The 21,238-nt window shown below is 39.2% G+C and overlaps 1 long non-coding RNA gene across 1 annotated transcript; it reads left to right on the top strand.

The window, feature by feature from the left end:
• The first annotated feature begins 899 nt into the window (after positions 1–899).
• Positions 900–19,219, top strand: LOC139165793 (uncharacterized). Its single transcript, XR_011558809.1, has 6 exons — positions 900–944; positions 1,380–1,411; positions 5,333–5,412; positions 6,107–6,199; positions 17,097–17,225; positions 18,398–19,219. It is a non-coding gene; the product is annotated as an uncharacterized lncRNA (long non-coding RNA).
• The last annotated feature ends 2,019 nt before the right edge of the window (positions 19,220–21,238 follow it).

Below are 21,238 nucleotides of genomic sequence, written 5' to 3'. Positions count from 1 at the left end.
ATAGATGTTGGAATAGGGAGCATAGTAGAGAAATTCTTATCATGCTTCTGAAATATTCTTATTTCATCCTAACATTAATGAGATAACACTACTAAGCAAATAAATACAATAGAACCAACAGCTACTGTAAGTAAAAGCACACGTTCATGGTGAATAGCATTAATTTTGTGCCCCTGTTTTGGATTATAAGACATTCTGTAAATAGAACAACATAAAAGCAAAATGTGATTACTAAAAATACTATTCAATGAGAATATTTACAGGTACACAGCAGTTGTTATGTAGCCCAATTTATGTGAATAAGCAGGGGTTTGTTCCTCCATATACGTGGCTTCGGTTTGTTGTGGTTTTTTTTTTAAAGGATGTTAAGAATCCAAGTAAATACTTTGTATTACTCCAAGCTCTCTTCATTGACAAGCTGCCAAAACATTCATAGCTTCATTGTTCATTAATAGGTCCACCCCAATATTTTGGAAAAAGTCACCTTTTCCATAAAGGAATAACTTTTAAATTATTTGATGCATTGGGGGTTACCTGGTTTAATGTATATGTTAATGGTGGTGAAGCAGCATGGTGGATAGTGTCATTGTCTACATGTAGGTAGACACATGTTTCAATTTGTAAAGTCTACTTTGTTGATGATGGACTTTGTGTGAACAAAAACATCTTGGTGACCTACAGTAAGTAGATAAGAGATTCTGATGTCCAACAGTTTTACAGTGAAAACACATTTCAGCTCTTCCATTCTGCAGATGCTTATAACATCTTCACTGCTTCAGAATCAGTTGGATTTGGCAGCTGGGCTCATCTGAATATTATAGAAGGCACTTTTTCAGTGGTTATTGTGCAGTACTGCAGTCTACTTCAGCTAACTACTAGCTGTAGTTCAGCAGTTCAAATTTCACCACTTGCTCAAGGTTGACTCAGCCTTCGATCCTTCTGAGGTGGGTAAAATGAGGACCCAGATTGTTGGGGGTAATATATGGATACTGTAAATCACTTAGAGAGGGCTGTAAAAGCACTATGAAGTGGTATATAAGTCTAAATGCTAGTGCTATTGCAAGGCTGAAATTCTGCAGAGTTCAGGTTGATCATTTATCCTTTGGCATGAATTCTTGTTTCATCTCACTTTGTGAGTTTTGGACTAAAAAAGAAATAGCTTCTCTCATCCTTTCCTAGAAGTGAGAATAGCATTCCTTTGTTGACCATTTAAATGCCAAAAAAGGATAGTTCTTTATGATTTTACAGCTCCCCCAAGAGCAACCATTCAGACAATGATGTTGGCTTTGCAAATCCCTGACAAACGCACATAACAATAGCTAAGATGTGGCTATGAAGATACAACCATGATTGAAGATATTTTTTAAATTCCCCCATAGGTCAACTAGAGGAAGCACTGAACATTCACAAGGTTAGTAGACAAATGTACTTCAAATACAAAATGCTTTTAAGGAATTGGGGAATGTAGACAGTAGCAGCGTGGAAACAGTGTGGCACTACCACAATGAAGAAACCTTGAGATAACTCCAAGTATGGTTTTTTATGTAAGGAGTGTGAGTTTACTTTAATTTCATTCTAAATGTATAGCTTTTCATTAACTCCAACTGGAAATTTTCAATATTTGATCAATCTTATTACAGTATTATGATTTGGATTAAGGGGGGGAGAGAAAATACAATTTATTTCACATTATATCAACTTGCTTTATGCTTTATATGGATTTGCTATCATGCAATTTCTCCAATAATGTGTTTATTATGCGGAAAAAAGAGCTACTATATAATTTATCATGTTAAGTAGCTTGCAGAACGACCCTTGAGTTATCAAGCACAAGCACAGAGGAAACGTGGGATTCCAACAGATATCCAGGAGAGATGAGTAATTATTCAGTCATACAAAACAGATACAATTTACTTTAGAAATAGCACAGTCAAGTTAAACAGTCTGGTCATACACATTCAAATCAGTCAATATTTCTCAATACAATAATAATATTACAATCCTGTCTTCATTTTACATATCAGAATACATCAAACTATCAACAAATACACAGAGCTTACTACATCAGTTACAGTGAATCAGCAGAAAGAACAGAGAGAGAGAATCATGTTTTCTGTCTCCCTCTTACGGCAATTTACAACACTACCCCTTGAAGCTAAAGTACTTCAATACAAACAAACATTTATAGTTAGTTTGTTTATATATTGCAAACCTAACTGTTTTGTACAGAGTACTAACACATACCATCATAATCAATTTGTATCAAGAGTCTAACAACATGCTAAGACCTTTTCCCGCACTCACTTTGCTAAATGGACCACCAAATTTGCATTTCTGTCAGGTGCAAAAGACCATGTCCACACATGAAAGTCCAATTAAACTGATTCATTACTAAATGGCTTATTCATAGGAATCTTCTCAATTATTGATTAGCATCTTCTTGGGGTTAAATAAGGATCAATGGAATTCAAGAAAGTCTAAATTTAGCCCACTTATGGTTACATAGGGATTCTAGGCTGCTTCCTCTTTTAACTCCGCCCCCAGTTTCTCCTACAATTCAGTGGTTTCACATGGTTTCTGTTAGCACTAGGTAAAAACAGTTGGGTTTGCAATATATAAAGCTAACAATGAATGTTCAAACTATTGAACTATAGTTTTAAGAGGTAATGTTGCAAATTCCATAAGAGGGAGTCAGAAAGCATGATGCTATCTCTCTGCTCTCTCTGTTCTATCTGCTGACTCACCGTGACTGCTGTAGTAAGTTCTGTGTGTTTTATAATAATAATAATAATAATAATAATAATAATAATAATAATAATAATAATAATGTATTAGATTGGTATGCCGCCCCTCTCTGAAGACTTGGAGCGGCTCACAACAGTGATACACAACGTGACAAATCCAATACTTAAAAACATCTAAAAACCCATATCATTAAAACCATACAACTCAGTCATATCATACATAAACTATATTAGCCTGGGGATATCTCAACTACCCCATGCCTGGCAACATAGGTGGGTCTTCAGTAACTTACGAAATGCAAGGAGGGTGTGGGCGCTTCTAATCTCTGGGGGAAATTGATTCCAGAGGGCATGGGCTGCCACGGGCAAGGCTCTTCCCCTAGGTCCCACCAGACAACATTGTTTAGTTGACAGGACCTGGAGAAGGCCAACTCTGTGGAACATTATCGTCCACTGGGATTTGTGCGGCAGAAGACGGTTCCGAAGGTATTCTGGTCTGATGCCATGTAGGGCTTTATAGGCCATTACCAACACTTTGAATTGTGACTGGAAACTAATCAGCAGCCAATTCAGGCCGCAGAATATTGATGAAGTGTTGGTGAATTTGGGAAGCCCCACAATTGCTCTCGCAGCCACATTCTGCATGATCTGAAGTTTCCAAACACTCTTCAGAGGTAGCCCCATGTAGAGAGCATTGCAGTAGTCGAACCTCGAGGTAATGAGGACATGATTACTGTGAGCAATGACTCCCTGTCCAAATAGGGTCACAATTGGTGCACTAGGCGGACCTGTGCAAACGCTCCCCTCGCCACAGCTGAAGGATGGTGCTCTAATGTTAGTTGTGAATTGAGGAGGACACCCAAGTTACGAACCCTCTCTGACGGGATCAGCAATTCCCCCCCCCCAGGGTAATGGACGGACAGTTGGAATTGTCCTTGGGAGGCAAAACCCACAGCCACTCCATCTTGTCAGGGTTGAGTTTGAGTCTGTTGACACCCATCCAGACCCCAACAGCCTCCATGCACTGGCACATCACTTCCACTGTTTCACTGACTGGACACATGGTGGAGATATATAACTGGGTATCATCAGCATATTGATGATACCTCACCCCATGCCCTTGGATGATCTCACCCAGTGGTTTCATGTAGATGTTTAATAGTAAGGGGAAGAGGACCGACCCCTGAGGCATCCCACAAGGAAGAGACCTAGAGGCCAACCTCTGACTGCCCCACTAACACCGACTGCGACCGACTGGAGAGGTAGGAGGGGAACCACTGTAAAACAGTGCCTCACACTCCCAACCCCTCCAGCCATCACAGAAGGATACCATAGTCAGTGGTATCAAAAGCCGCTGAGAGGTCAAGAAGCACCAGGACAGAGAATAAACCCCTGTCCTGGGCCTGCCAGAGATCATCCAACAATGTGACCAAAGCAGTTTCCGTGCGGTAGCCGGGCCTGAAACCCGACTGTTGAGGGCCTAGATAATCAGCTTCTTGCAAGGAACACTGGAGCGACACCACCTTCTTGACAGCCTTCCCCATAAAGGGAAGATTGGAGACTGGACAATAGTTATTAAGTATGGCTGGATCCAGGGAAGGCAATGTAATGTATTTGTAAGCTGTAATGTGTGTCTGATATGTAAGACAAAGACAGGCTTGTAATATTATTATTGTATTGAGAGATATTGACTGATTTGAATGTGTATGACCAGACTGTTTAACTTGACTGTGCTATTTCTTAAGTAAACACTATCTTATACACTCTAATGTATCTGTCTTGTATAACTGAATAATTACTCATATCTCCTGGATATCTGCTGGAATCCTACATTTTCCTTCGTGCATGTTCTTGATAACTCAAGGGATCTGCACACGCCTTAACAGTTTCATTTAAGCGCTGGAGAGGAGGGCTTTGACCAAAAAAAATCCCCATACCATCCAGATTTGAAGGCTATGTGTGTATACAAAAGAGCTTCTGTTCAGGTATGTTCAGCACACACAGGAGAAGAATCCTGCAGAAATTAAAAATTAAATATCTTCTCCCAGAGAAGATCCTCCATGAAGAAAGTGTTTTGGCCTTTTTGTACCACTTCCCTCCTCTCAACTGCAAGGCAGCAGCATGAAAGAAAATATCCTTTGGAATCCCTAGAGTTTCTCAACTGCTTGTCAATATATAGACCTTTCTCCTATTGTTTCTGCCTGCCTTACCAGAGGTAGCAGCGAAGGTGTGTTTGGGTCCCTCTATAAACAAATTATCTTGTCTGACTTGTGCCTTTTCAGTGGTATCACCTGCCCTAGGCAACAGCATCCCTTAAGGATTTGAATGGACCCAAATTTGTCAGCCTTTAATAAGACCTGGCTGTTTCCTCTGGAAGAGGATGAGCTTTGTTACTATTGATAGTCTATCCTTGGGTGTTTGGGGTTTATGTTTGGGAGATTTCAATGTTTTTAATCCTGTAAACTGCCCAGTGCCACTTGTGTGAGTTGTGTCTATGTATGTAGCAAGTATGCATGTCAATAGTTGGAAACAGAGCAGTGTAGAAGGAATTTTCATATGAATCTCCCTCTCTTAAATCTCTTCACCAGTCACTTAAGGAAGAAAGTTAACAGGACTCTAAAGCAAAAGGAGGTGGAGCAACATGGACATTTCAGGTTGGCCTCAGTAGGTAAAGAACTACTATTGCTTCACAAAGCCATTTCAAGATGGTGCTTTACTTGAAGTTTCATTCAAGTTCTTTAGAAGCTTTTCACAGCTCTACTTGAATAAAAAACTTTAGTTAATTAATTAGATTCAGTTCAGTGGAGTGTAATTCTTTCACTGGTTGACAGTACAGCATGTGCCCTATTGACTCTGCTAAAAATAATTGTCAAATATAATTGCAGTTAAGTTTTTCCCCCTGAGTTCAAACTATTGAAGGTTTCACTAAAGAGACAAACTATCCATGGACATTGAGCAAGCCTCCGATGTGGAACATTTCTCCTGTGCATTGGAAATCTTCCCACCCCTTCTCCTTTTTTCACCTCCTGGCTGAAAAATTGATTATTTATTACCAGCTTTCTTGTTTTCAATGTATGAATCTGTTTCTTATCATTTTTAATGTATCAATTTGCTTTATATCCCATTTTGAGGTCAGGATCTCAAGGTGTTGTGCATAGCGGCCCTGCAAGAAGAGCCTTATCAGGTCAAATAATTTTCTTAACATTTTACAAAACATACACGTTTTTTAAAAATGCAACATAAGCTAACAAATAAGAGAAATGATTTAAAAAATTAAGCAGACGGTAGGAAAGTGTAAAAGAATATTTATTTATTTATTTATTTATGTGTGTGTGTGTGTTTGTTTGTTTGTTTATTGTTAGAGTTGAAAGGGACCATGAAGGCCATCGAGTTCAACCCCCTGCCCAAGCAGGAACCCTATAGTACACCAGTCAAGTGGCAGTAAATAAATAAATGTGAGTGTCTTTGGGCCTATCCCTCTCCCTCAGCCCATCCCATCTCAGAGATTGCTGTTGTGACGTAAATAGTTGATGGGTACATTTTATTCCACCTTGTATTATGCAAAAATAAATATAGGCTACACATTTAATAATAACTTATTATATTAAATAAAAATAAACATTAGTGTATCTAGAAACTAAGAAACCATTTCTGCCATTACGCATGAAAGCTGACTGGATGACTTTTGGCCAGTCATTCTCTTTCAGCCCATCTCACCTGACAAGGTTGTTGTGAGGAAAATAGGAGGAAGGAGGGCTATTACCTATGTTGGTTGCTTGAAATTATTTATAGCAACAATAAAAAAGAGATATAAATAAAATAAATAAAACATCCACTAAAAAAAATCAAAACCCTGCTTTTTTAACAGTCTAAATATTTATTTATCTATCTATTTATTTATTTAATTTGTATGCCGCCCCTCTCCGCAGACTCGGGGCGGCTCACAAAAGTAACAGAAAACAATATATAATACAAATTCAATAATTAGAAAGCTAAAAACCCATAGTTTTAAAAAAACATGCACACAACATACCATACATAAACAGTATAGGCCTGGGGAAGATATTTCAGTTTCCCCATGCCTGACGGCAGAGGTGGGTTTTAAGGAGTTTGCGGAAGGGAAGGAGGGTGGGGGCAGTTCTAATCTCAGGGGGCAGCTGGTTCCAGAGGGTCGGGGCCGCCACAGAGAAGGCTCTTCCCCTGGGACCCGCCAAACGACATTGTTTAGTCGACGGGACCCGGAGAAGGCCAACTCTGTGGGACCTAACGGTCGCTGGGATTTGTGCGGCAGAAGGCGGTCCCGGAGATATTCTAGTTATTTTATTTATAAATATTTTATAACAGGTTAAAAGGGGGGGGCTGAACTTCAGTTGTACTGTTACGGTTGCCATATTGGCCTTTTTTAATACCTTGCTGTAGACACGTGATCTAATAGATACATCATTGGAATATCTTTTACATCTGGCAAAATTTGCCATTACCAGATAAAAAAGTTCAAAAAAGTAAAGCTTGACTTGCAGAATTGTACAGAATGTAACTCCAATACATTTCCATTATCTTATTAGCTACAACCCTCAAAACCTTTATAGTTAGTAGAAATAAAGGTAATAAATGCCTAACATGAAGGCCCAAGAAATGCCAAAGAAGTTTTAATTTAAAATTATCAAAGGAATGAAGAGAGAAGAAACATCAGACATTAAAAAATCAACTTTAACAAGGATAATAGCTAATTGGTTGTTAACTAAAATAATTGTAGAATTTTCAAGTCTACAAATCATATATAGGTAGACCTCGACTTATTGAGATCACAATTTCTGCTTGCAGAGGGAGATATTTGTTAAGTTCATTTTATGATATTTCTTGCCACAGTGTGTTGAGCGAATCACTGCAGTTATTGAGTGGTTACGTGAATCTAGCTTTCCCATTGACTTTGCTTGTCTGAAGATCACACAAGGGCATCTCATAAACTCAGGACACTGCATCCATCATAAGTATGAGTCAGTTCCCAAGCATCTGAATTTTGGTCACTTGATCATGGGGCTACTGCAATGATGAAAAGTCACTTTTTCAATGCTGTTGTAAGTTCGAACGGTCACTAAATGAACTGTTGTAAGTCAAGTACTGCTGCACTCATGAACGATGGTTTGTGTGGTCAACCTGAAGGGAAGATCTATATGCTTTATTTATAAACTTCTCAGAGGCATCTGGCTAAAACCATTGTTGATAATAAATTTCTAAACTAAATGGACCTCTGGCTTGATGTGGCAGAATTATTCTTACATGCTTATATAAGTAATTTCTAATATGCATCAGTGGGGATTTTCATTTGAAACCAGCAAGGGCAATTTCACCTCCAATTTGGCATAGAATGAAATTACATTCTTGCTCCCTAGAACATACATCTCCAGGCAGCCCCGGTCTAACTTCCAAAACCTCTGAATACAGATGAAAATAGAGCTAATTGCATTTGTACAAAAGCACTTCTAGAGGTGTATGAACACATTTCCCTCTGTGCTTTTCTGCCAGAGGAAGGAAAATATTGGAGGGTTTGTTTTTTTTATTTTAATCCTACGTCTGGTGCCTTACTACTGACTACCTGCAAAGTGTGACTGAGAAATAAATCACCTCCCTGGCAGACAAATACTTGTGCTAATTGGGTGATCATTGGACAAAGAATGCAGAGCATTTATTATAGAATGTGATGCTTTGTCAAAGCGAGGAACAGGTTGTCTTCCCATTTTGTCGTGGTTTGCTTACAAAAAGAAAGGGGGAATAATGTGAATACAGCACCGAGGCATGGTTGCCAAGAATATGATGATTTAATATCCCTTGTTGTGAAGGGAAGTGCAATTGTTGTTTACCACATTTATTGACAAGGAAGACCCAGAATCAGTTTAGTTACCAGTGCACCAATTGTGTTTGTTAACGCCAGCTTTAAGATCAAATAGGACTCAACAGTTGTACATCGCACAAGGTTTTCATTACCGGGGTGAACAAGATGTCTTTCCTGCTCATGGACTGATCTGCCATACAAAAGAAGAACAAAGTTGCATCTACAAAAACAAGGCATGGCTTTGACATATTGAATACACTGCCATGTGGCACACACAAACAATTCCCCTTGTTAGAGAAAAACAAGCGGGGGGGGGGGGTTTCCCAGCTTACCCAATTAAAATCCTGTAATGGTTTACATGCTTGATCCCCGGAAAAGGAAGGAACCCATCAAATGGTAACCTCTCCTTTAATCTTCAAAGAATAATTATTAATCACCTTCCTTGAACTGGGGTTAGATGAGGCTTCTGAGTTTTATTTAGTGTTTATTTTAGAAAACCATGGCTGTGTTGCAAATAACTCAACTGCTTTCTTAGATCCCTGCTTGTAATTAGGTAATCCAGCCAATACAGCCACATACCCACAACCACTGCAACTACACTATATTATTGCTGGGCAACTATTTCACTAACAAGCATTCCTTTTCACCCAATTCCCCTTCCACAGGAACCAAGTGAATGGCTCTACCAATACTCGTTTTTGTTACCCGGTTTTGCATAGACCAACTAACAGCTTTCAGGCCTGTTGCTAATTTTTTTTTTTTAATGAGCAAGCTTATTTATTTTTCAATGAACTCAGTGAATATTAGAGTAAGTGGATTTGTTTATCATTGGGAGCATGAAGAAAAACAGGCACGCCTCATAATCTTATCCAATGATGAATGATTTATCAGGCAGAACATGAATCTGTTTCTAACTGAGTCTATTTTCTTGTTTATGCTTGTAGAACAGATACAATTTAATGAAGAATATAAAGTACTTAAAAATCTGTCTACCATTAATAGTTTAATTAAACTGACATGTACTTCAAAAACCAGACAGAAACATTAATTTGGGTTATAAAAGGGCATGGCATTATTAAAGCACAATTAAAGGCAACATTCGCTTACAATTAAAGCTACAACAATTTAATTATTTCACATGTGATTGGCACCCTGGGCTTCCTTCAACACCTGAAGGTGAGGGAGTTTTTCATGCCAGCCATAAAATTGCAATGTATTTCTGCAAAGGATAGATTAACAGGCATAGATCCCCCTTAAATGAATCATATTCTCTGCCCTGCCTATGAGTGTAACTGTCCTCTAAACTCTCGAAAGATGTAAAGACATTTATTCTGCACAGAGCAGACAAGAGAAAGTTACAGGAAAAACATGGCAGTCAAGTAATGTATTTATATATGCCCCAAGTTATTTCCTTGCTGCTGCTTAACTTAATTGAGGTTCGCGCTTCAGCAAAAGATAAAGGAAAAACTTGTTTTTCTTGCCAATATTGCATGGGATCTATAATTAAACTGCAGTAATTTTAGTGTAACATGCAAAAAGTCCATAAAATATGGGAATGGGACCAACAAAAAAAACCCAAACCCCACACTTTTGATGGCTATGGGGAGAGTCTGTGCACATAGACTTACAAGAAAGAGCTATTAATTATAATGAATGAATATTTAAAGACGTTCTTCAGTACATAATATGTAAACAATATTGCATATTATCCATATTGCAAACCAAGTTTAAAGCCACCCCAAACATGGATTTACCCTAGAGCTGCTATACTGGGGCTGCAAGCTCCAGATGACCACTGTTGTTGTTAGTTGCGGTGATGTCGCAATCCCATGGACAATATTGCCCCAAGACTTTCTGTTCTCTACCATCCTTTGGAGTCTATTTAATCTCACGCCAACTGCTTCAGTGACTCCATCCAGCCACCTCATTCTCTGTCCTCCTTTTCTTCTTTTGCCCATAGTCTTTCCCAGCATTAGGTTCTTCTTCCAGTGTGTCCTTCCTTCTTATTACGTGGCCAAAGTATTTGAGTTTCATCTTCAGGATCTGGCCTTCCAAAGAGCAGTCATGGCTGATCTCCACTAGGAATGACCATTAGATAAACATTAAAGTAGGATGACCAGTAGATGACAGAACATATTTTTCCATGTTGTCTAGATTCTTGCTGTCTAATTTAGTAGCCCTACCTACTACTGTATAATAATCTCTTTGACAGCCACCTTTCCTTACCTGATCCTTCTTTCAAAATAAAGTTGATGCAGCATAGGAAAAACCCAATGAATAATCTTATAGATTATGCTAAGTCCCTAAGTGTTCAGCTATGATTTGATAATTATATCACAATTGATTGATTTAATACATCATGCCAAACATAAAGTGTAGTTCATCACATTACAATGTAGGCTTGACAATGATGCTAAGCTATAAATAAATAAAAGACTGTATAGTTTTATTGAACTCAATCATCATGAAGTATTTAAATATGTATATATTGGGTGCATCCTGATAACATTTCTGGGTGTTCTACAGCATCTATAGTTTAAGGTCAAAGTCATCAAACTTTTAGGTTTCATAGATACTTTGGGAACTTTGAGAGTATATGAAGGGTATTCTCTCCTGTAGCCTGCCTCTCCTTTTTCTCCTTTCCTTTCTCCTTCTCCTCCTCCTTCTTCTTCTCCTTCTCCTCTTCCTCCTCCACCACCACCTCTACCTTTCCCTTCCCTTTCAGTGATTTCAGTTTGTTTTTCAATTGAATTGTGCAGTTTCTGTTTTATATTAAAGGTGGGAAAATATGAACTGATTTATCTTGGTCTGATTATTTTCTTTCTCAGAAAACTAGCATTTTAACAGGTGTCTATAGATTTTCATATTCACTGTACATCTGTATTATGGGCATTACATTGGTTAACAGTAGGCTTTAGATATAATTCAAAATGCTTGGGTCAAAGTATTTATAGCTATATGACTTGGTATCTAAGAGATTTACAAGGTCTTCTCCATGTGGGAGTAAGTGAAAAGACCCATCCAAATGAATAAATTCCAACAAAGTGTGTTAATAGTCCTTGAGATTTGTGAAGTAAAAGAAGGAGGAGACTGCAAGCACAGTTTCTCCATTACAGCCAAAATATTGTTTAATATATAATATATATTACATATGGCCTTCATCTTGGAATTACGAATCTTTAATGCTGCATAGATTGAATTGTCCTAAGGGGATATTTTGAAAGAGAGCTGTCACCATTCTGTTCATTGCTTATCTGAACTATTTGTATTTTACTATGCCATTTCATCTTGATTGCATTGTCCTTGAGCATTTTTTTATTCTATATTGTTCACTACTAGGTGTTGTTTGAAGTCCAGTAGTATGAGAATGGAATAAAGAAACGAATAAAGAAAATCTATGTGGAGATGTTATCATCAACAGGAAATTTGACACTGGATATCATCTCTGTGCTGATGTTCTGAGCTTAGTCTTTCTCATCAACGGGCTGAGTAGATGCTGTGAAAATGCAGCTGTCTGGGGGGGGGATGTAATAGGCAGAAATTTGCCTTATAAACTAAAACTGGAGCCCAATAAGATGAATGTTAATTCATGAGTGATCGTTCCAACATCCAGGAAATGGATTTTTTTTTTGACTGGACAAGAGCAGTTTGAGCCATCAAATGGCCCCAAGTAATTGAATGACCCAGAGTCCCTGTAGAATTTTTTTTTCTGAGATGAATAGTTTGTTTATAGCATGTTTGTATGAATTAATAACTTCTCAGCTGGATCACTGTTGTAATAACAGTCTAATGATTTGGGGCATCATTGTTGTGGTTAGCTCTGGCCCAGCTCCTGCCCCAGGGAATGGGGAGGTGGATGCTGGGGAAAATTCAACATGTCACAGGCCTATGTTATTGCCGACAGAATCAGTTCAGAGTTCAGTTTCCTCGGACGAAGAAGAAGGTGGGAGTGACTCGGCCGAGGAGGGCTTGGCACACAGCCAAGGCAGTCAATCTTCCTTATCTTCTATAGCTTCAGATGATGACATTTTGGACCCACGCAAGTACAGAATTATGCATAGAAGAGACCAAGTAAGAACATATTACAGGAAATAAGGGAGGCCACCTGTGTTTGGGTGGGGCTCCAGTAATTAGGGCTGCTGCTATAAATAGCAGCATGTGGGTTTGGCCATTGTGGAAGAATACCTGATCAGAGTTCATCAGGAATCCTGTGTTTTCTGGACTTTGTTGCTTTTTCACTCCTTGGAAAACAAAGCAGAGCAACGTGTGTGTGTGTCTCACTTCGTTGGAAGAAGAAGGGGTGTGAAGTTTCTTCACAGCTGCTAGCTAAGTACTTAATGACTGCTTAAGGGAACTTGTACAGACTATACGGTTGTTTTGGGAAGAGTGCTCTTTGCAATTCAAAAAGAGTGCTTAGTTTATTTTGACTTTTGTGATAAAGAACATTGTTTTGAATTGTCTGAAATTTGTACCCTTGAATATTTGGGAGGCTCCTATCAGACAGCCCAGCAGAACACATCATTATACCCAATATCAATATATATAGTATATAGCTGGTTAAGATTTTAGAACAGCATGGTGGCCTAGGGGTGGAGCTTTTGCTTCACGATCAGGAGGCTGTGAGTTTAATCCTAGGTAGCAGCAGATATTTCTCTCTTTGATCATAATGAGTAATTGTCTGCTGTGAACTCTACAGAAGCATCAGGAAGGGAATCCAGTCAGTAAATGCTTGTGTTCCATTCAGCCACCCTGACTTTTCTTATTTATTAAAAGAAAAAAAAATAGCTGCTTAAAATATGTGATTCTTTGCATCCCAGAATTAACAGCAGCACATTGTACAAGCGTGTAAGTAAGGCCTCCTTTACAATGGCACCTTAATTTGGGACTTCTTTTTTCTGAACACTTACTGTTAACCTTTTGATATCTTATGAAATTATTTGTACAACCATGACAAATGAGTTATGTCCTTCTATCTCATTTAATGAGCCTGCTTGTGCTATAATCCATGGGGCTGCAAACGCAGATCCTGTTTTAACCTCTCATCAATACCACACAAATTCACTCTGCACGTTTCCAGGGAAAATAGAAGGAGGAGGAGGGGGAGGAGAACAAGAACGAGAAGAAAAGAGACAAAAAGAAGATCAAAGGTGGAAAGAAAATCCTTACTAATTCCTGGCCTTCACTTTTCTTAAAAGGAGTTTTGTATTTGTTCAGGCCATTTGTATACAGCAGCAGAAAAACCACATGTTTGTTCTACTCTTGAGATGAAAGAAAGGCAAAACCTGATTCTCCAGCCACTTGGAGCAGGAGCCTCTTTGTATTTTCTGCTGAGGTGTTGCAGCTTTGTACCTGCTAACAGGAGAGCATCGAAATTGGGGGGGGGGGTGTCTTCTCTGCATCTAAGAGAACTTGGCTTTCAGCAGGCTTTAGTGCTGCGTTTTTTTTACAATGGCTACTCTTGTTGGGATGGGGATGCTGATTGTTCTTACTCCCCCACCCCACCCTTTGGAATTGCTGTTAACTTATCTGATTGTATTCCTCTCCAAGAGCATCTCTATCTGGCTGACTTGAAAAAGGTTTTACTTAATAAACGAATCAAATCGTTTTATTTTCTATTTTGGAACCCAATTTACATATGATCCAAAGCAAAGAGAAAGGTAGCAAATTCTTTGCCTTCATTCTCTATCTTGTTTATGTAGCACACATTTCACTCGCAAATTGCTAGACACATCTCTAATCAGATGTTTTCATCTACAAAGCTCTGAGAAATTGAAATGCAGGTGTTTTATGAAATATATTGTACCAAATCAAAGGGTGTAAGTTGCATCTCTGCGCTTCACAATATTTTGCCTGATAAGAAAATAAGAGTCCACAGAAGGTTCTTCAAAGTAAGGGGGGGGGGAAAGGTGGCATTTAAAAAGAAGAAACCTACAGGCCATCACTGATGTATGTTAAAACAGCCATGTATGCAAATTCTGATTAGATCTTTCTGGTTTCAGAAGTGCAATGAATATCACAATAGAAGATTATCAGGTGCTAATTAAAGCTTTATTTTCCCACTCCACAAAGCTCCAACGCAATGAAGTTTGTTTATTTATTTATTAGACTTCTATGCTGCCCTTCTCAAAGTTGTGGCTTTTTTGGCAGACCAAATCTTTAGGCAAGAACCTCAGTCCTGTGTATCATTCCTTTATCCAATCCTCCTTTGAAGCATAGATATAGGCTATAGATGGCATGGCTATTATGTTAATTCATTGGACTTGAAACACTTTGCTCGTTCCTTTACGCAGTTAACACAGATTAGCCAGGGTTTAGTTTGCTTACTTTTTTTTGCTTTTTTGCTGACAGTTTTTTTTCCTGTTCATATACTGTTTGATTTTCACTTTGAACATTTCCATACTTTTTTATACTATTTGCCACCTTAGTAAGAACTGCATAAATTCTCTGAAGCTCTCAGTTCTATTTTCTTGTAATGTAGAGAAATGGATATTTGTAAATTATTATTTTTTTTAAAGTATTTGAAGGGCAACTTTGTTGCTCTGTTTGGGAACTACTTTAGCTTTTCACTTTATCAAGAAAGAAGTAGGTACACCTATAAATTCCCACCCACAAACAATAGACAGAGACTAGAGTTTCAGATTCCTGTGTAGTCATCGAATTCATTTCCAACTAATTGATGTGCCTATGTGTTTCTATACAGATGCGTTGTTTGCACTAGGTGTGTGGCACTAACAAAACTTGCAAGCAACACACCTTGCTGAGCTCTGGAACCAACAGCTGGATTTTTTTTATTAGCCATACAGATTTTAGAATGTAAAAACGGTGGGTGTTCAGTTCTATTGTCATATACTTTTTTGAAACATGCTCAGTTTTAAGTGATTTCCCCACCGTCTTTTCAGAATTGAAACTACTGATTTCAATCCAGCTTTAAAAAGTTGACTATTTTATGAGTCAGGACGTCAGAAACATTCAGATAGTTTTTCTTTTCTCGACATTCTCATAAAAATTCCAAAATCACTGCACAACAGTTTTATTAAGGATTCCAAGCCAATAGAGCAAGATAAAAATTAGGGAGAACAAGGAGAAGAATGTAAATTATATTAAGAGTGTGATGAATTTTTCCTGATATTAGATCAACCGGATAAAATTTCCATTTCAGTACCAGCTCCTAGGCACTCAGCAGTGGTTAAAGGAATCTGAAAGAAGAAACACCTTGTTAATTATATTACAGAAACACTCAGAAATAAATATGAAAGCAAAATAAGGAACTGTTTTCTACCAGATGAGAATATTAAAATTGATTATAGTTGTGTTCTGTGGCTTGATCATGATTTTACAGAATCTCAGTAACTTTATATTTTATTTTTATTTATATATAAAATTTAGAAACTGCCTGTCTCATTGGTATATGTTTCTGCATCACTAAAGTATGCATTAAAATCAAAACAGAAGATCTCAGGAATAGACATCCACCTAAAATATTATGCTCTGCTTAGATCTGATTTCACCTCAAACTTTAAGAGAAGAGGAAGAAAAGATTGTCTTAATCTTCTTACACCTACTGACAGAAAGAACGGTCCTCTATGTAGATCAGAATGGGGGACTTGCAACCCATCAAATGCTGTTGAATGTCAATTTCTGTTAATCCCAGGCAATTCAATTGTAATCGGATTTGTAATCTGACATCATCAGATGAAATGCACATCTATTTTCTAAGGCTTGCCTAAGACTCAATAGGGATGAAATCAGTGGAACCAAATTTGAGTAATTGTGCATAGAAATCTTTAAATGTGTTATTTTAATTGAACATTATTTCTAAGCACGACAGAATATTGTACGTATATTCAAAGACAGAACATTTGCTGCTTTTGTTTTACATTCCAAGCTTTAAAAAGAAAGAAAAAGAGAGAAAGGGAGACCTTGAACAAATTCTCCTGTACTTCACTTTTTCAGACAAGCTCTCCAGAAATTAACAGCACAGTTACAGGACACAATTCTCAAATCTGGTGGAAGACATTTGCTTCATAAATTTATAGAATTAAGCAGAAAATGGACTGGTTAAAATATGACATTATATTCATAGCTGCAAAATGATTGGATTCATGCCTCATCAAAATTACATTGTAGAGATTGAATGTAGTATGATTAGGCATTATTTTAGCCACTACATTACAATACAATTTAAAATAAAATGGCTCTTCATATCATATTGGTATCAGTGTTTTAAATAACAAAGGGGATCTATTTAAATAAAGGAAAGGATTAGCATTTAGTTTCAATCAGTATGAGCAATGCAGTACCAGTTGGTGTCTCAAAGATTCGGGATTTTATTAATATTCCAGAGATGCATTTGTGTTGCCTCTGGGTACACTGAAAAGCCACTTAAACTGCACTTAAAGCAGCACTACAGGATCAAATTGATGTGCATCAACCATTTACAATAAAACTTGATTATTATAAAGGCATACATATTTGCATAATTACATGTTTGAGGTTTTTTTTTTCCTTTTACAATGCAGCATGCACTACAAAATGTTGCTTTCGTGTAGGAAGACCTCATCAGAAAGCACCATCTGCTGTGGCTCTCAATGCACTGCAATGTTTGAAAAATTCGGAAGGTAGCATTTGGAGAATCAAAAGGAAAACATGTGAGTTTTTGTCTGAACAGGAGGCCGGGTGCTGCTGGCTGGGTGGTAGCGGGTTTGGGAGGAGGGGGCTGTTTGGGAGAGTACACTGTGTTGAAATAACATTTACAGAAGAGGGAAAAAGCAACATCTTTTATGCTAGCACAAAATATTTAGGCTTTGGTACTGGCGAGAGCATTTTGCATCAGAATATTTAATTGGCATTCTTGACATGATGGCGTAAGTGAAAGGGAGAAGAAAGGGAGATTTGCCATTAACCATAGATGAAATTCAGATTGTTGTTTTTTCTCCCCTTCTGGAGAATGTAGCAGGAAGGGATAAATTGATCAAACTCAGCCAAATCCTCTGTTTTGTTTTAAATAAAAACACAAGGGATATTATTCACATGAATAAAATGAACAATAAAATGAAATCAGAATTCCTCATGAATATTCACTTTGATTGTCACATTCTAGAAGGCAAAGTACAGTATGCTATAGACTTTACGAAAAACACAGAAGAGAGGAATAGCAGACCAGGGCCATTTCATTCTGTCCCTTCTTTGGCATCCTTTCCTTAATTATTCTATTCCACTAGTTCTTTGATATTAGTGTAACTCTTGTCCTATGGTGAATTCTCCTGTGGTGAGTTATTGTTGATTTTCCCGTGATAAGGATGGTCCCTACCCTTATGGTTTTCTGCAGGCTAGGGGGAAAAAAAGAATCTTGATGAACATTTGGAGGTCAAATGTCTATAATCCTGGAGGCAGAATTGTTTTTATTATAAGTTTTTTGTTGTTACTGATATTTAATCATGTCTTATATTTGTATATTCATCCTTTAATGAGTATTAAGTCCATTGGTGGTGAATACAAGGCCTTTGCTGAGTATATGTATATCTTAGTCTTTCATTAAAATCTTATACACACATGCAATCACATATTTTGCAGTGAATTTTACCATTATCCATAATATGACATGGTTAACCTCACCACTATTATATACTTCTGACTTTACTGTTTAATTATATTTAATCAAGGCCTTCCAAAAATGTGACTCTCCAGATGCTGCATAATAACTTCGGGACCATTCATCAATACTTCTAGCTTAAAATCCTATTGTTAAAATTAGGTTTTAAAAGTAGTATTCAAATCTAGGATCAACGTGTTTCCTTTTACCTTTTTTCTTTTTATCTAGGTTGTCAGTTAATTTCATGCTGCGTTTATATGTCTAAGTAACCCTGACGAAGATGTGACGTGGTTCCTTAAGATTTTTTCTTAAGAAGTTTCAGCCCTTTGCCAGCCCAAACTGGCTTACTCAAAATTTATGGATCCCCCTGAGATATCTGGAATATAAACAGCAATTTTTCCAGGACTTCCAGTTGTCTGTGTACAACCGCGCAATAGACATTTGTGCAGCCTGACTCATTCCATCAAATACAGCAATCAACCAAGTGGCTGGAGGCATGTGGGAAAGATTTAAAAGATAATTAATATCACCTCGATAAGCACTTAAGAGTGTAGGACTTTCATTAAGGGAAAATTGTTGGTGGTGGGGATTGGAAGTGAGAATTGAGGTAAATGCTGAGAAAGCTAGAAATAGCGATGATGGCCATTCCTCAATGTTTGTGGAAGTGGGGAGATTTTATTGTATATCAATTTAATTTATTCCATTTTTTAAAAAAAATGGTCAGATCTTCTTTTGGATAGCTGAATGAAAAGATTACAGAAAGAAAAAACAAGTGTACAGGTCTTCTTCAAGAATAGGGCATTGTTGTGGTCCAGGTATAGAGTGATGGCTTTCTATTTTTGGCGGGAAAACCTGAGAAAAGACACTGTCATTTGACCCACCATTTCTGATACAGACTTTTTGCTCTGTCCTTTGTGTTTATAAATGTAGCCAGAGGAGAGAACTGGTAGCCCAGTAGAAATTTATGTCATGTTACAACAGATCACTGCTTGCCATTATTTTTTGAATAAATACTTTCGCTGTAGAAAAATGTCCGAAAGCTCTTTCAAATCTTTGGGGGTCATTCAAAAATTCAGGTCATTCAGAACTGGACTGGAAACAGAACTGTGTTCCAATTTCAAAGCCCCTGTGATTTTGTTACTTCTTTCCCACCAATATATCCCAGATGGCAGTAATGCAAATCAGATCATTCCTCTTTCTTTCCAATAAAATTTAGATTTTGTATTGTTTTTACCTTCAGCAACAGCAACCATAGAGCTGAATGAAGCAATGCCTCCTCTTGGCTTAAAATCCTTTCTTATGGGGGCAACAAGGGAGCACCCACAGAAGGATCCAGGCTCTTGAGATGCACTCAGTACAAATCAGCAGATTGGTTATTACTTTCAATGAAACTAATCAAATTGAAAACAATCACAGGAGATATTTCAGTTCTGTGTGCTGGGTTCACACACACACACACACACACACACACACACACTTTTGGTCATTGGTCCATTAATTTCAATTATACAGAGGAAGAAACCCCCCCACCAACCTATGATTTGTGTACATTGGGCAAAAATTCAAACTAATGTTCTGCTCCCTGGCCTTTCACCATATTGCCAATGTAATTACTGGATGTGTTCAAGACAGCCATCATTCAAGATGCTTACATTTGGATTCCTAAATAGCTCCTACAAACTCTCTGTCTATAATTCCATTATCACAGAATTTAAATTATAAAGTGAGTATGCTAGCCCATTGCTGTCCTGGTTCTTTCAAATACTTTGTTGAACATAAACAGGGCTTGCCTTTGCATGCGAATAGCTGACTTCCTGAATATATTTCTCATTGGGTAAATAAGAAAATAGAGAATGGCTGTTAGATGTTTAATGATTGTTTTTTGTCCTCCCCATTGAAAACCACAAAGTCTGTACTCATGCGATATGCATACAACGCATGCACCTAGCAGAAAATTGCAGCACCGGACTTACCCGGCGGCAGGCTTTGCTGGAGGGACCGGGAGACATGGACCCTCATGGCGGCCGCCATTTTGGATCCCGAGCGAAGTCTCGCGATGCAAGACTTCGCTCGGGAGTTCGGGCCTGATTGGCCCAGCTGATGATTGGTCCGGGCGGGGCCTGCTTGCCCTATATAAGGGTGAGCAGGCCCGGGGCTCTCCCTTTTCGCCCGGACAGCAGAGCCTCGAGCAGACATTTGGTAGTCTGCTCACGGCAGCCATTTTGGGTGCAGCCTCGTGCGGAGCGCCATTTTGTGGCCTGTTTTGGAGCGAAAGGCCTTGTTTGCTACAGCGGAGCCAGCATCGGCTGGGCTCCGCTCCGGTTTGGAGCCCCATTGTCCTCGTTGGGGGGTTGTGTGGGGTGCTGCCTTTTGGTGGCCTCGCGGGCCCGCTGGGGTTTCTGGGTGGCTTGAGGCCTTGTACATAAAAGGCCTGGTGGTGGGCCTTGCTGCCACCGTAGGGAGGGGTGGTGGTTTGGCCTCCTGGGGGGTTTGCACTTCTGAGGCCTGCTGGTTAGGGCAGGCCTTGCCTTGTGAGTGCAGGGCCTTTGAGGGGGTTGGTCACGCCCTCTCCCCTTCTCTTGGTAAAGAACAGACTCATAAGTCAGGGTTAATGGCCCCTAAAAAGTGGCAAGCTCAGGCCCTCCCGGCCCAACCAGTGGTGCGGCCTAGGAGGGCTGCCAGGCCGTCTGCCCGGGCTCGGGCTGCGGCAGAGGGGCCCCCGGGGGTGGTCCCGGCGGCAGGGGGTGGGATTTATGCCCACAGTCCCTCAAACCGAGGTTTCCCCTTCTCTCTCCTGGGCCAGGGTCCTGGAGCGGCTCGATGAATTGGAGTGGTGGCGGTCGGGTGCAGGCCCGGAGGGGCTTCCCATGACTGCCGCCGCGGCATGGGGCACCGACCCCGAAGAGGAGCCAACCCAGGAGGGGCAAGTGGCCCACACCACGCAGCTGGCCCACACAGGGCAGACGGCCCAGACCGGGCAGATGGCCCAGTCGGGGCAGTGGTCATCGTTCCAGGGCCCAGCAAGGATGGGCCCCCCGTGGATGGCTTCTACCCCTTATGGGGCAGGTG

The sequence above is a fragment of the Erythrolamprus reginae genome, chromosome 3, assembly GCF_031021105.1.
Source record: "Erythrolamprus reginae isolate rEryReg1 chromosome 3, rEryReg1.hap1, whole genome shotgun sequence".
NCBI lineage: Eukaryota > Metazoa > Chordata > Lepidosauria > Squamata > Dipsadidae > Erythrolamprus > Erythrolamprus reginae.
The sequence above is the reverse complement of the archived record's forward strand: the minus strand, read 5'-3'. Positions and strand labels throughout refer to the sequence as shown.